At 38.2% G+C, this 12,944-nt stretch overlaps 1 protein-coding gene across 2 annotated transcripts in view; it reads left to right on the top strand.

The window, feature by feature from the left end:
- Positions 1 to 12,944, top strand: part of HPSE2 (heparanase 2 (inactive)) — a 538,739-nt gene that overhangs the window by 179,379 nt on the left and 346,416 nt on the right. The window lies entirely within an intron of this gene.

Raw genomic sequence — 12,944 nt, 5'->3', positions numbered from 1 at the left:
GTGGGCACCATCAACACTTACCTCATCTTATGTTTCAAAATGAAGGAAGCAGTTTATTTTATTATGTTCTTTCATATGAATCAATAAACTTCTTAAACCAAAGTTACAAAAGCTATAGGAAAAATATTAAATATTAAAATCAATCTGAAGATTTCCTTTCTATTACAGAAAAGTGAAAGCTTAGGAAATAAAGAACCTTCAGAAATGTCAGAAAGTAATTTCAATGGATTGGTGATGGTAAAGCTTAAAAGTCATTGTATTCTCCCTAATATTGCTTGAATTGTCATACTTTTAGGATACCTTGGTATCTAGCTATCACTGGTGTTTAGTCAAGGTGATTTTTAGTAACATATGTGGTGTCAGTAGGGCTCTCAATAGAATGGAAAAAGGAATGAAAATTATAGGCCTTCCTACTTTACTTCCTGTGGCCTTTTGTAAACTATTACTATCCTTTTCCTCCAACTCTATGTTCTTTCTTACTAATAATAACTACTATTTGTTGAATGCTTAGTATAGATTTGATACCATACCCAGCACTTAGCTTATATTATCTTTTTAATCCTGGCAAAACCATGTGAATTTAGGAATTTTATTCCCAGTTTAGAGATGAAAAACCTGAAGCTTAGAGAAATTAAGTAAAGTTTTTAATGTTGCATTGTGACCAATTGGCAGATCTGAGATGAGGACCCCGGTATATAGGACTCCAAAGCTTGTTTTCTTAACCAGTCATTCTATCATATGGCATGTTATACTGCCTCTTTGATGCCTGTTATTTTCCTCCCTAGTTATGCTCCAGATAAGTATGAGTCAGCTGTCTTACCCATCTGCCCCAATTCCTCAAGCTCCAAAATAGGCTATCCTTTCCACTACATCAATATGGAGGCTGTGGCCTTTTCCTCTTAAGCATGTGGGCCCACCAGCATCAAGCAGGGCTAGGTAGATAATACAAGATACCACAGCGCACAGACGTGGGTTTGGGGTAGAATAGGCCAGACCCAGGTAGTGTGAACACAGCTTGGTGCAGTGAGATGTGAGTCTGCCCAGGTCCCTGTTGTGTTAGACAGAAGCATGGAGAGGTAAGCAGGCATTGATAAGGCCAAAAGATCACAGTCATAGCAGCAGAATTGGGTTAGACATGCCCATGTGGGATAAGGCCAAGACAGCAAGGTTCCAGTCATGTGGAAAGACTCAAGGGAGCACCAAATGAATTCTAACTCCCACTGAAGCCTTCCAATTGAAGCCTTTTATTGGGCATCTCAGAGCTGCCAGGTCAGCCCTGCTACCAGAAGGAAGCCGAGCTCTCTTGTTTAAGAAATATTACCCTTGTCCATCAGGAGCCTTTGGCACCTTTTTTCAGCTATACCAGTGCCTTGGACTTATTTGGGGCTCTGGCAGAAGTGGGTGGGAGGGGGCGCAGAAAGGGTGGGTTAGGTGTCATTATTCTTTGTCAGAGCTTACTACCACTACTGCTTTGGACTGAATTGTGTTCCCTGCAAAGTCATATGTTGAAGCTCTAAATTCCAATCTAACTGTATTTGATAGGGCTTTTAAGAGGTAATTAGGGTTAAATGAAATCATAAGGGTGGGATCCTAATCCTATAGAATTGGTGGCCTTATAAGAAGAAGAAATGTCTCTCTTTCTCTCCATGCACACATACCGAGTAAAAGCTATGTGAGGACACAAAGAGAAGGAGGCTATCTGCAAGCCAGCATGAGAGTTCTCACAAGAACCTGACAGTCCTGGCACTCTGATCTTGGACTTCCAGCCTCCAGAACTGTGAGAAAAGAAGTTTCTGTGTGTAAGCCACCTAGTCTTTGGTATTTTGTTATTCTGAGCTGATGAATACAACTACTTGATTGTCAGAGCCTTTGCCCTCAGTGGCTGGTCGTTTTCTTTGGCAAGAGTGGCAGGAATTTTTTCAGTCCCTAAAAGGAAGGCAAACTGATCAAAGTATTTCACACTGAGTTGTGAATGAGTGACAAGTTTACCCTGAGGGCATAGGGATTTTCCAGTTTAAAGTGACATTTATTGGAGCCCATCTACCACTCTTCTCCACCCTCTATCCCCAGTCCTGGCCCATTTTCCCCAACTACACACACACACACACACACACACACACACACACACACACATTTGAGCAAGGAATCCTTCCTTAATGGTCCTTGGCTTTCTTGACCTCCCTCTTTTCATATACATGGCGTTGTTGGGGTATGAGAAAAAGAAGTGACCTTCTTAGTACCTCACTTGTGAAAGGGAGCCCACCTCTGATAATAGATTATTATTTTCTGTGCATGACTTGTGAAAAATAGAATCCTGTAAAACAGAATCAGGAAGATCAATCATCCCTCTCTGTAACTAAGAGCAGCAATTGAAGTCAACAGTCATTTGGTGTAGGGTTAAGAGTGGCTAAGGCTTTGGAATCAGCTACCTAGGCTTAAATCTTGACTCTACAGATTATAGCTATATGAATTTGAGCAAGTTACTTGATCTCCAAGCCTTCATTGTCTCATTTGTAAGGTGGGGTTTATGATGATAATTATTCAAAGGGATGTAGAGATTTAGTTGGATAATTTATGTTAAGCTTGTAGCAGAGAATCTGTTTATATACTGGTAAGTAGACAATAAATATAATTTACAATAATATAACTTACTAGGCACCTCCTGTAAAGGACACTATATTTGGAAATACACAGAGAAATAATGCTCTGTTTCTGCCCTTGGGGATCTTACAAGTATGAAAAACAGCATGCAGAATTCCTATGAGATTAAGAGACCCTCATAGACACCAAGTCTTTTAAAACATCTTCAAAATCCCTGTTTTCCAGTAAACCTACTGTCAGGTTTTCTGCACACTCAGTTTATCTGTCTTCTTAAGCTGTTTGAAGTCAGCTACATTTGGCTTTTTTGAATCTTTCCTCCTAGCCCTGTGCACAATGTGGCCAAATATTATACCTCATGTATTATTTTTTTTGTCACTTCCCTGGTGCTTCTCCAAAGCAGACCCTTTCCTTGCATACAAAGGAGGGAGACTTTCTTGGAAGAACATCTAGTCCAAAGGCTCCACGTATCACATATGCTTACTTTGTCATTTCTTCACAAAGACAGTACGTTTTCTTGAAAAACAAACAAACAAAACAACTCTATAAGAATGATCAGCATATCTTTTTTAAAAAAATATTTCTTTATTGATTTCAGAGAGGAAGGGAGAAGGAGAGAGATAGAAATATCAATGATGAGAGAGAATCATTGATTGGCTGCCGCCTGCATGCCCCCTAATGGGGTTCAAGCCCACAATCCAGGCATGTGCCCTTAGCCGGAATCAAACCTGGGACCCTTCAGTCCGCAGGCTGACACTCTATACACTGAGCCAAGCTGGCTGGGGCTGATCAGCATATCTTAATGTTACCAATTAAGATGAAAATACTTTGCTTCTCTTCTTCAATAGAGCCAGGGCTGTGGTATTTCTGTAGTCAAACTATTGCTGTTCAGACAAGGTTATTGCAGTGTGCTTTGGTTTGAAAAAGAAAAGGAGTTAGTATTTGTCTCCTAATGCTTATAAAATAGCTGTCTCACCTTCTTCATTTTAAACCCTTCTTCCTTCTCTAGTTAAATTAGTAGAATGCAAAAGGGGCTAACTACTACTTCTTGTCACTTGTATAGACAGGCCTGGCTTAGATTGCCTTCACATGAACTTTCCTTTATTACAGCCCTTATATAAGACCTCTGGCGCAGAAAGCTAGACAGAGGTCAGTGCATGTGTAAACAGTGATGTCAATAGTAGAACAAGTAAAGGGGAAAAAAGTCTTACCACTTCTCAGTGGGCTGAAAATCACAGTGGTCTTTGTGAAGAGGGAGCATATTGTCAGCTCATGACTAATCATTTGAATTGCTTATCCTCTTGAATGAGTTATTTGAGATGGGAATGTTGATTTGCTTATTGGGTTAGCACATGTTAATATTGCACTAAAAAAGGTGCTGGTACATTCTGCTAGCAGATGTAAAACAATTATATTGTTTCTGTGATTGTGTTTCTAGGAAACCAATTTGAAGGAAGTTGGTATAGTCACAGTGACAGTCAGAAACACTTGGAAATATTGATAACACAGCAGGAAAATTATCATTGATTATGTGAGAAAGGACAGTATTATTTTATCTTTTTCATTCATTTTAACCATTCAAGAAATATTTACTGAGTTCCTCCTACTGTATTTCAGTGAATCTAAGACTTTGTCCATTATAAGATGCAGCATCATTTCAGCTACCACTTGAGTGGCAGGTAGCTTCTGAGATGATTCCCAATGATCCCCCACTTCTAATATTCATGCCCTTGGATAATTATTAAATGTGGGCCGGGCCTAGTGACTTGCTTCTGAAGAATAGGATATGAGAAGTCACTTTATGTCTAGGTTACAAAAGATCATGAATTTACTCTTGCTAAGACTCTCTCTGGCACTGTTCTTTGCTTTCTTATTATATATTTTATGCTCTGTGGAGAGACTCATGTAGGAGACCCTGAGGCAAAAGACCCAGTTAAGCTGTTTCAGGATATCTATATATGTAAAAGCCTAAGCGACCATTGCAACCTAATGGACAACTGAAAAGGCTGCATGGGGCGACAAGGCCGGGAGGGGGGTCAGTGAGGGGTGACCAAACAACCAAGCAGCAGGTTGCGTGGGGCGACCAGGCCCACAGGGGGGTCAGTGAGGGGTGACCAAACGACCAAGCAGCAGGCTGCGTGGGGTGACCAGGCCCGCTGGGGGGGAGGGCAGTTGGGGGTGACCTGGCCATTGGGGGGGGGAAGTTAGGGGCGACCAGGCCAGCAGGGTGGCAGTTAGGGGCAATCAGGCAGGCAGGCAGGTGAGCAATTAGGAGCCAGTGGTCCTGGATGTAAAAGGGATGTCCAACTGCCTGTTTAGGCCCTAAATCCGAGGGGTCCTGGATTGGAGAGGGTGCAGGCTGGGCTGAGGGGACCTCCCCATCCCCCGTGCACGAATTTCATGCACTGGGCCTCTAGTAATATAGATAAAAAGTAAAAAGGAAAAACTAAGATGGAATTAGCTGTTACTAAAATTTTTCAGTTGTTCGGTTTTCCTAACTTAATATTAGAAATACTTGATCTTTTCTCAGTTCCAACTGGGCATAAATTCTGTGTGTGTACTATGTGTACCGGTTAATGGCAGATTTTGTAATCAAAGAAAACACGATAATTTCAAGAGAAACATCAAAAGTGCTTTATTCAAAGTAATGTCCATCGCTAGCTACACATTTCCCCCATCTTTCACGTAATTTGTGGATACCGTCCCAATAGAACTTTTTTTGTTTTGAGGCAAACCATTCAGAGACCCAGTTTTCCACTTCTTCGTATGTTTTGAAGTGCTGCTCAGAAAGTGTGTGTGCCATCGAACAGAACAAGTGGTAATCTGAAGGAGAAAGGTCTGGTGAATACAGCGGGTGTGTTAATACTTCCCACGAAAGATCTTCTAATGTGTCTTTAACTGGTTTTGAAGTGTGTGATGGTGTGTTATCATGAAGCAAAATTACTTTGCCCTGTCTTCTGGCCCATTCCTTTGGTTGTTTTACAATCAAAGCATGGTTCAAATTGATTATTTGTTGTTGGTAGCGATCAGTATTAATGGTTTCACCTGGTTTTAAAAGCTCATAATACACCACACCTTCCTGATCCCACCAAACGCAGAGCAGTGTCTTCTTTCTGAAGCGATTTGGCCTTGCAGTCGATGTTGATGGTTCACCTGGATCAACCCATGATTTTGTGCGTTTGGGATTCTCAAAATAAATCCACTTTCATCGCCAGTCACAATTTGATGCAAAAAAGACTTTCTTTTGTGCCGTTGAAGCAACATTTTACTGATGACTTTTCGGTTTTCCATTTGTCTTTGTTCAGTTGATGTGGCACCCATTTTTCTTCCTTTAAAATCTTTCCCATTGCGTGTAAACGATCGGAAATTGTTTGCTGAGCAACGTTTAATCTTTCTGCAAGATGTTTTTGAATTTGACACACATCTTCATCAATAATGCTTGTAATTGTTGCTCTTCAGACTTTTTCGGCTGACCTGGACGTTCTTTGTCTTTCACATAGAAATCATCACTTTTAAAGTGTTTAAACCAGTGTTCACAAGTATCTTGAGTTGGAGCATGTTCACCATAAGCTTCCTGAAGTATACGATAACTTTTTCTTCAAAATAATGAATTAAAACTTACCGCAAATGCTTTTTTTTGGCATGAAATTCGACATTTTTAAGCGTAAAAATATCTATGATGTTAACACTTTTAGAAAATTTGACATATGAAGTCTTGAAGCTTGCTGTCAATACAACAAAATAGCATACATATCAAATCGCATATATATCAACGTATGTGTAACTCCATCTATTGAAAAAAATCCACGTTATTAACTGGTCCACCTAGTATGTATACAGTTTTTTTAAAAAACTTGTATTTTTCTCCATTTGACGTACTTATGCCTTTCTATCTATGTTTTCCCTTTTTGTATCTTTTTCCTTTGGTTGCCTTTTTTTCTTCCATGAATGCAACTTGTCTTTATAGAAAAAGTAGTGTTTCAAAGCCAAAGCTTACTAACTTTGTAATCTTACTTAATTTTTCTGAATTTTAGATTTCCTATGTGTAAAACGGGAATAATAATATCTGCTATATTAGGCATGACCTTTTTATTTCAAATGACAGAAACCCATCTAAGCATAATTTAGGCAAGCATGAAAAATAGAAAATTTTTGCATGAGATAACTCTAGAAAGGGGTGCAATTGAGGCTTAGGGATTACTGACGCCAATGTCATAAGAACTGTTTGTCCCTTTCTATCTCTGAGCTACTACTTTCTGGTCAGCTTCATTTTCTCAGTATGGTTTCTTTCATATGGTTATAAACTTGGTTACCAGACGCTCCTATTTCTTTCATCTCTGACACAGTTTAGCCACCAAAGAGGGACTGGATTTCTTTCCCAAGGTCTAATTTAATAAATGCCAAGGAAAGACTGATTGGCTCACTTTGGGTTTCATTGGTTGTGGGACAAGGCAGAGGCCTACTTTTGGCAATACTCAACAAAACTACCTGGTTAGAATGTGTGTGTGTTTGTGGGGGGCATCACACATTTTTTGAAGAATTATTATGAGAGTTAGTACTAAAATTCTTCTAACATACTTGGTTTATATTGCTATTTTTTCTATGAATGTGAACTGTTACAATGTTTGGTAAACGTGAATGGTAAATGTAAGTAAAACAAGAGGTTAGTATTATCTAATTGTCTCTATTAAGGTACCATTAAATTTTATCTAAAAAGCGTTTGGACATTGACAACAATCAATATAAAATTAAAGAAAAATTTTGAGGAGGAAAACAAATTTCCCACAATCTCATTTACTGAGTGTATTTTTGCATATTCCCTGCCAAGCCTAAAACATCTACAGAGTTATCATTGTATTTACCTGTACTTTGTATCCTGCTTTTAATACTTATGTAATAAACATTTTCTATCTTTCTAGGTAACAATCAGAATAACATAATGGCTATATATTATTCCATTATGTTGATGGATCGTAATTTATATTGTACTTCCCCCTTTATTGGTTGGATTTTACAGTTTAATATAAAATTATTTTTGGCTGTTATTGATAATGTTGTATTGTAGATTAAAGATAGGTTGTACTAGCAAAAAAATTGTTCACAAATAGGCAATTACTAGACTCAATAAATTACTAGTGTTCAATAAATACTTTTTAACATGGGAGGATTTGGCTGAGGGTAAAAGGAGAAGGGAAGTTTCAAATGCACTTGAAATTGTGATGAGGGTGAGATGTTGTATTGCAATGTGAGACGCTTTCAGTATCAAGAACTTTGACCTCCTTATCTGCCCAGCACTATGACCTTGGACAAACCCCTTTACTCTCCAGAGCCTCCGTTTCTAGAGGATTTCTAATGTTCCTTTCAAATAAAAATATTATTTAATTATCTAACATTGACTGTGTACAGATACTAGTAGTCTGACCAGAGAAAGGATGTGAAAAATGCTTTCTAATATAGATTACAAAGCTGAACAAAGCAAATTATAGTAATTGTGACAACTCAACTATTTTGATGGCTACTATAAGCTAGTGTCTGTGAAAGGCAGTGCATCTTATGTTTTCTTTTCTTTTTTATTGTTCAAAGTATTACATATGTCTCCTTTTCCACAACTGACCCCACACACACACTCCCACTCACGAGGGTAGGCCCCCACTGCCTCAGTGTCTGTGTCAATTGGTTATGCTAATATGCATGCATATAAGTCCTTTGGTTGATCTTTAAACCCCCCTCCCCTGCCCCTTGTCTCTGGATCTATTTTTGCTCATCAGTTTATGTTCATCATTACATCCCACATATGAGTGAGATCATGTGATATTTTCTTTCTTCAACTGGCTTATTTCGCTTAGCATAATGCTCTCCAGTTCTATCCATGCTGTTGCAAAGGGTAAAAGTTCCTTCTTTTTTATAGTGGCGTAGTATTCCATTGTGTAGATGTACCACTGTTTTTTAATCCACTCAGCTGCTGATGGGCATTTAGGCTGTTTCCAAATCTTAGCTATGGTGAATTGTGCTGCTATGAACATAGGGGTGCATATATCCTTTCTGATTGGTGTTTCTGGTTTCTTGGAATATATTCCTAGAAGTAGGATTACTGGATCAAATGGCAGTTCCATTTTTAACTTTTTGAGGAAACTCCATACCGTTTTCCACAGTGGCTGCACCAGTCTGCATTCCCACCAGCAGTGCACGAGGGTTCCTTGTTCTCCTCATCCTCGCCAGCACTTGTTGTTTGTTGATTTGTTGATGGTAGCCATTCTTACAGGTGTGAGATGGTACCTCATTGTTGTTTTGATTTGCATCTCTTGGATGATTAGTGACTTTGAGCATGTTTTCATATGTCTCTCGGCCTTCTGTATGTCTTCTTTCGAAAAGTGTCTCTTTAGGTCCTTTGCCCATTTTTTGATTGGATTGTTTATCTTCCTTTGGTTAAGTTGTATGAGTTCTCTGTAAATTTTGGACATTAAGCCCTTATCTGAAATAGCATTGGCAAATATGTTCTCCCATGCAGTGGGCTTTCTTGTTGTTTTGTTGATGGTTTCGTTTGCTGTGCAGAAGGTTTTTATTTGATATAGTCGCATTTGTTTATTTTCTCCTTAGTTTCCATTGCCCTTGGAGCTGTATCGGTAAAGATATTGCTATGACATATTTCCAATATTTTGTTGCCTATGGAGTCTTGTAGGATTTTTATGGTTTCCTGCCTTACATTTAAGTCCTTTGACTATTTTGAGTTTGTTTTTGTGTATGGTGTAAGTTGGTGATCTAGTTTCATTTTTTTGCATGTATCCTACCAAATTTCCCAGCACCATTTATTAAAGAGACTGTCTTGACTCCATTGTATGCTCTCGCCTCCATTGTCAAATATTAATTGAGCAAAATGGTTTGGGTCTATTTCTGGGTTCTTTGTTCTGTTTCATCGATCTATATGTCTGTTCTTGTGCCAGTACCAGGCAGTTTTGAGAACTGTGGCTTTAAAGAAAAAAAAGAAGAAGAAGAAGAAGGAGAAGGCGGAGGAGGAGGAGGGAAAGGAAGAAGAGGAGAAGAAGGAGGGGGAGGGGCGAGGAAGGAGGAGGAAAGAGCCATGGCTTTGTAATATAGCTTGATATCTCGTATTGTGATCCCTCCAACTTTGTTCTTCTTTCACAGGTTTGCTGCAGCTATTCGGGGTCTTTTTAATTCCATCTGAATTTTTGGAGAGTTTGTTTTAGATCTGTGAAATATGCCTTTGGTATCTTAATGGGCATTGCATTGAATCTATAGATTGCTTTGGGTAGTATAGACATTTTAATGATGTTGATTCTACCAATCCATGAACACGGTATGTTTTTCCATTTGTTTATGTCTTCCTCTATCTCTTTTTTAAATGTCCTGTAGTTTTCCAAATACAGGTCTTTTACTGCCTTAGTTAAGTTTATTCCTAGGTATATTAATTTTTTTGGTGCAATGGTAAATGGGATTGTATTTTTAGTTTCTTTTTCTGTCAGTTTATTATTGGTGTATTAAAAAAAACATAGATTTTTGGATGTCAATTTTGTATTTTGCTACATTGCCAAACTCATTTATTAAATCTAATAGTTTTTTTATGGAGTTTTTGGGGGTTTTCTATGTACAGTATCATGTCATCTATGAATAAGGACAGTTTTATGTCTTCTATTCCAATTTGGATGCCTTTTATTTCTTCTTTTTGTCTGATCACTATGGCTAGCGCTTCCAGTACTATATTGAACAGGAGTGGTGAAAGTGGGCATGCTTGCCTTGTTCCTGTTCTTAGGGGAAATGAATTTAGTTTTTGCCCATTGGGTATCATTGCCTGTAGGTTTGTCATATAAGGCTTTTAATATGTTGATGTATGATCCCTCTATTCCCACTTTGCGGAGAGTTTTTATCAAGGAAGGGTGTTGGATTTTGTCAAATGCTTTTTCTGCATCAATTGATATGATTATGGGATTTTTGTCTCTCAATTTGTTTATGTGATGTATCACATTTATTAATTTGCAGATATTTTACCATCCTTGCATCCCCAGAATAAATCCCATTTGGTCATGGTTTATGATGTTTCTAAAGTAATGCTGGATCCGATTTGTTAGAATTTTGTTGAGGATTTTGGCATCTATATTCATCTAGAATATTGGCTTGTAGTTCTCTTTCTTTGTGGTGTCTTTATCTAGTTTTGGAATTAGGGTAATGCTGGCTTCACAGAAAGAGTTTGGAAGTGTGCCTTGCTCTTGAATTTTTTGGAAGAGTCTGAGGAGGATAGGTTTTAGTTCTTCTTTGAATGCTTGGTAGAACGCCCCTGTAAAGCCGTCCGGACCAGGGCTTTCGTTTGCTGGAAGATTTTTAATTACTGCTTCAATTTCTTCAGTAGTTATTGGCCTATTCAGGTTCTTTGATTCTTCCTGATTGAGTTTGGAAGCTTGTATTTTTCTAAGAACATGTCCATTTCATTTAGGTTGTCCAGTTTGTTGGAATAGAGTTGTTCATAGTATTTTTTCATAATCCTTGTTTTTCTGTGGGATCGGTTGTTACTCCATCTCTTTTATTTCTGATTTTGTTTATTTGGGTCTGCTCTCTTTGATTCCTGGTGAGCCTGGCTAGAAGTACATCAATCTTGTTTATCCTTTCAAAGAACCAGCTCTTGGTTTTATTGATCTTTTGTATTGTTTTTTTGGTCTCTATGTCATTTATTTCTGCTCTGATCTTTATTATTTCCTTCCATCTGCTTACTCTGGGCTTTTCTTGTTGTTTTCTTTCAAATTCTTTTTTTTCTTAATTTAATAAATCTTTATTATTCAGATTATTACAATTGTTTCTCCTTTATCTCCCCATAGCTCCCCTCCACCCGGTTCCCACCCCACCCTCTGCCCTTACCTCCCCCTCACTGTCCTCATCCATAGGTGTACGATTTTTGTCCAGTCTCTTCCTGCACCCCCTATACCCGTTTCCCCCTGAGAATTATCAGTCCACTCCCTTTCTATGCCCCTGATTCTATTGTTCACCAGTTTATTCTGTTCCTCAGATTTTTAATTCACTTGATTTTTAGGTTCACTTGTTGATAGATATGTATTTGTTGTTCATAATTTTTATCTTTTTTCTTCCTCTTCTAGTCTACTGTTGATGCTTTCTATTGTGTTCTTTATTGCAGCTATGTCATTCTTCATTTCTTCTTGGTTCTTCTTCATTTCCTTGTGGTTCTTACACATGTTGAATTTGTCTTCCTCCTTTTCAGCGTCCTTATGACCATTGCTCTGAATTCTTTCTCTGACAAATTGCTTGCCTTCGTTTACTTCCTTTTCCAGTGATTCCTCCTTTTCTTTCATATGGGGGCTGTTTCTTTTTCTCCTCATTTTTGCTCATCTATACTGCATTGACCAAAAGGCACAAAATACTACTCCACAAGACATGACACCGAGGGAACAAAAGACAAATGTATTCATGATACCAATAAACCCAAATAAAAGTGACCATCAGAGAAAAGAGACTTAGGGGAGAGAAGAGTGCAAAAGTGATATTGAGAAAGGGGGAAAGGTAAGAGAGAAAAGGAAAAGAAGACAAAAAGGAGGGGAAAGAAATATACATATATGGGGAGAAAACTCCACAAAACCAACAGCTAATCCAAAAAATGCAAACAACAACCACCCAGAAAAAAAGGAGGGGAGCTGAATCTGAAGAGGCAGAGCTTATTTCTGGAAGGTAAGGTAAAGGCATTGAATGAATGGGGGAATGGCCACGATTCAGTATAGAGGAGGTAGAAAGAGAATCCTATATAATAAAAGGCTAATATGCAAATTATCCCCTTGACCGGGAGTTCGACTCGGAGTTCGACCAGGGGGCAGGGCCAGTTGGACAACCTTCTGCATCCCCTCCACCCGGCTGGCCCAGCCTGATGGGCCCTGATTGAGGTGGGCCAGCTGGACCACACCCGTACTCGAATTTGTGCACCAGGCCTGTAGTGAGTGTATAAGAATAAAAGTAAAAAACAAAATACTCAAAAAATAAATAATAATTAAAAAATAATAAAAATATATATTAAAAATATATAAAAGAAAATTTATATATATATAAAAAATTTCCCCTTCTTTATCTATATATTCATCTATTTTTGGAAAAGGAGACTAGAGAGCAGATAGTCCTGAGTTTGGTGAGTGAAACTAATTAAGCTATTAGAAGAAGAAGAGAACAAGCGAGGAGAGGAAAAAACAAAAGCATAAAATAAAAAAACAAAAACAAAAAAATACAAACTAACAAGCAAACAAACAACAACAATAAGAAAAAAATTTAGCTAGCGACGAAAGAGAAAAGAAAAGGGTGCATGAATTGAAGCAGGCGAGAGGAAATTAGATATATGAGTA

The sequence above is a fragment of the Cnephaeus nilssonii genome (assembly GCF_951640355.1).
Source record: "Cnephaeus nilssonii genome assembly, chromosome: 16".
NCBI classification, from domain to species: Eukaryota; Metazoa; Chordata; class Mammalia; order Chiroptera; family Vespertilionidae; genus Cnephaeus; species Cnephaeus nilssonii.
This window is presented reverse-complemented; position numbering and strand designations above follow the sequence as displayed.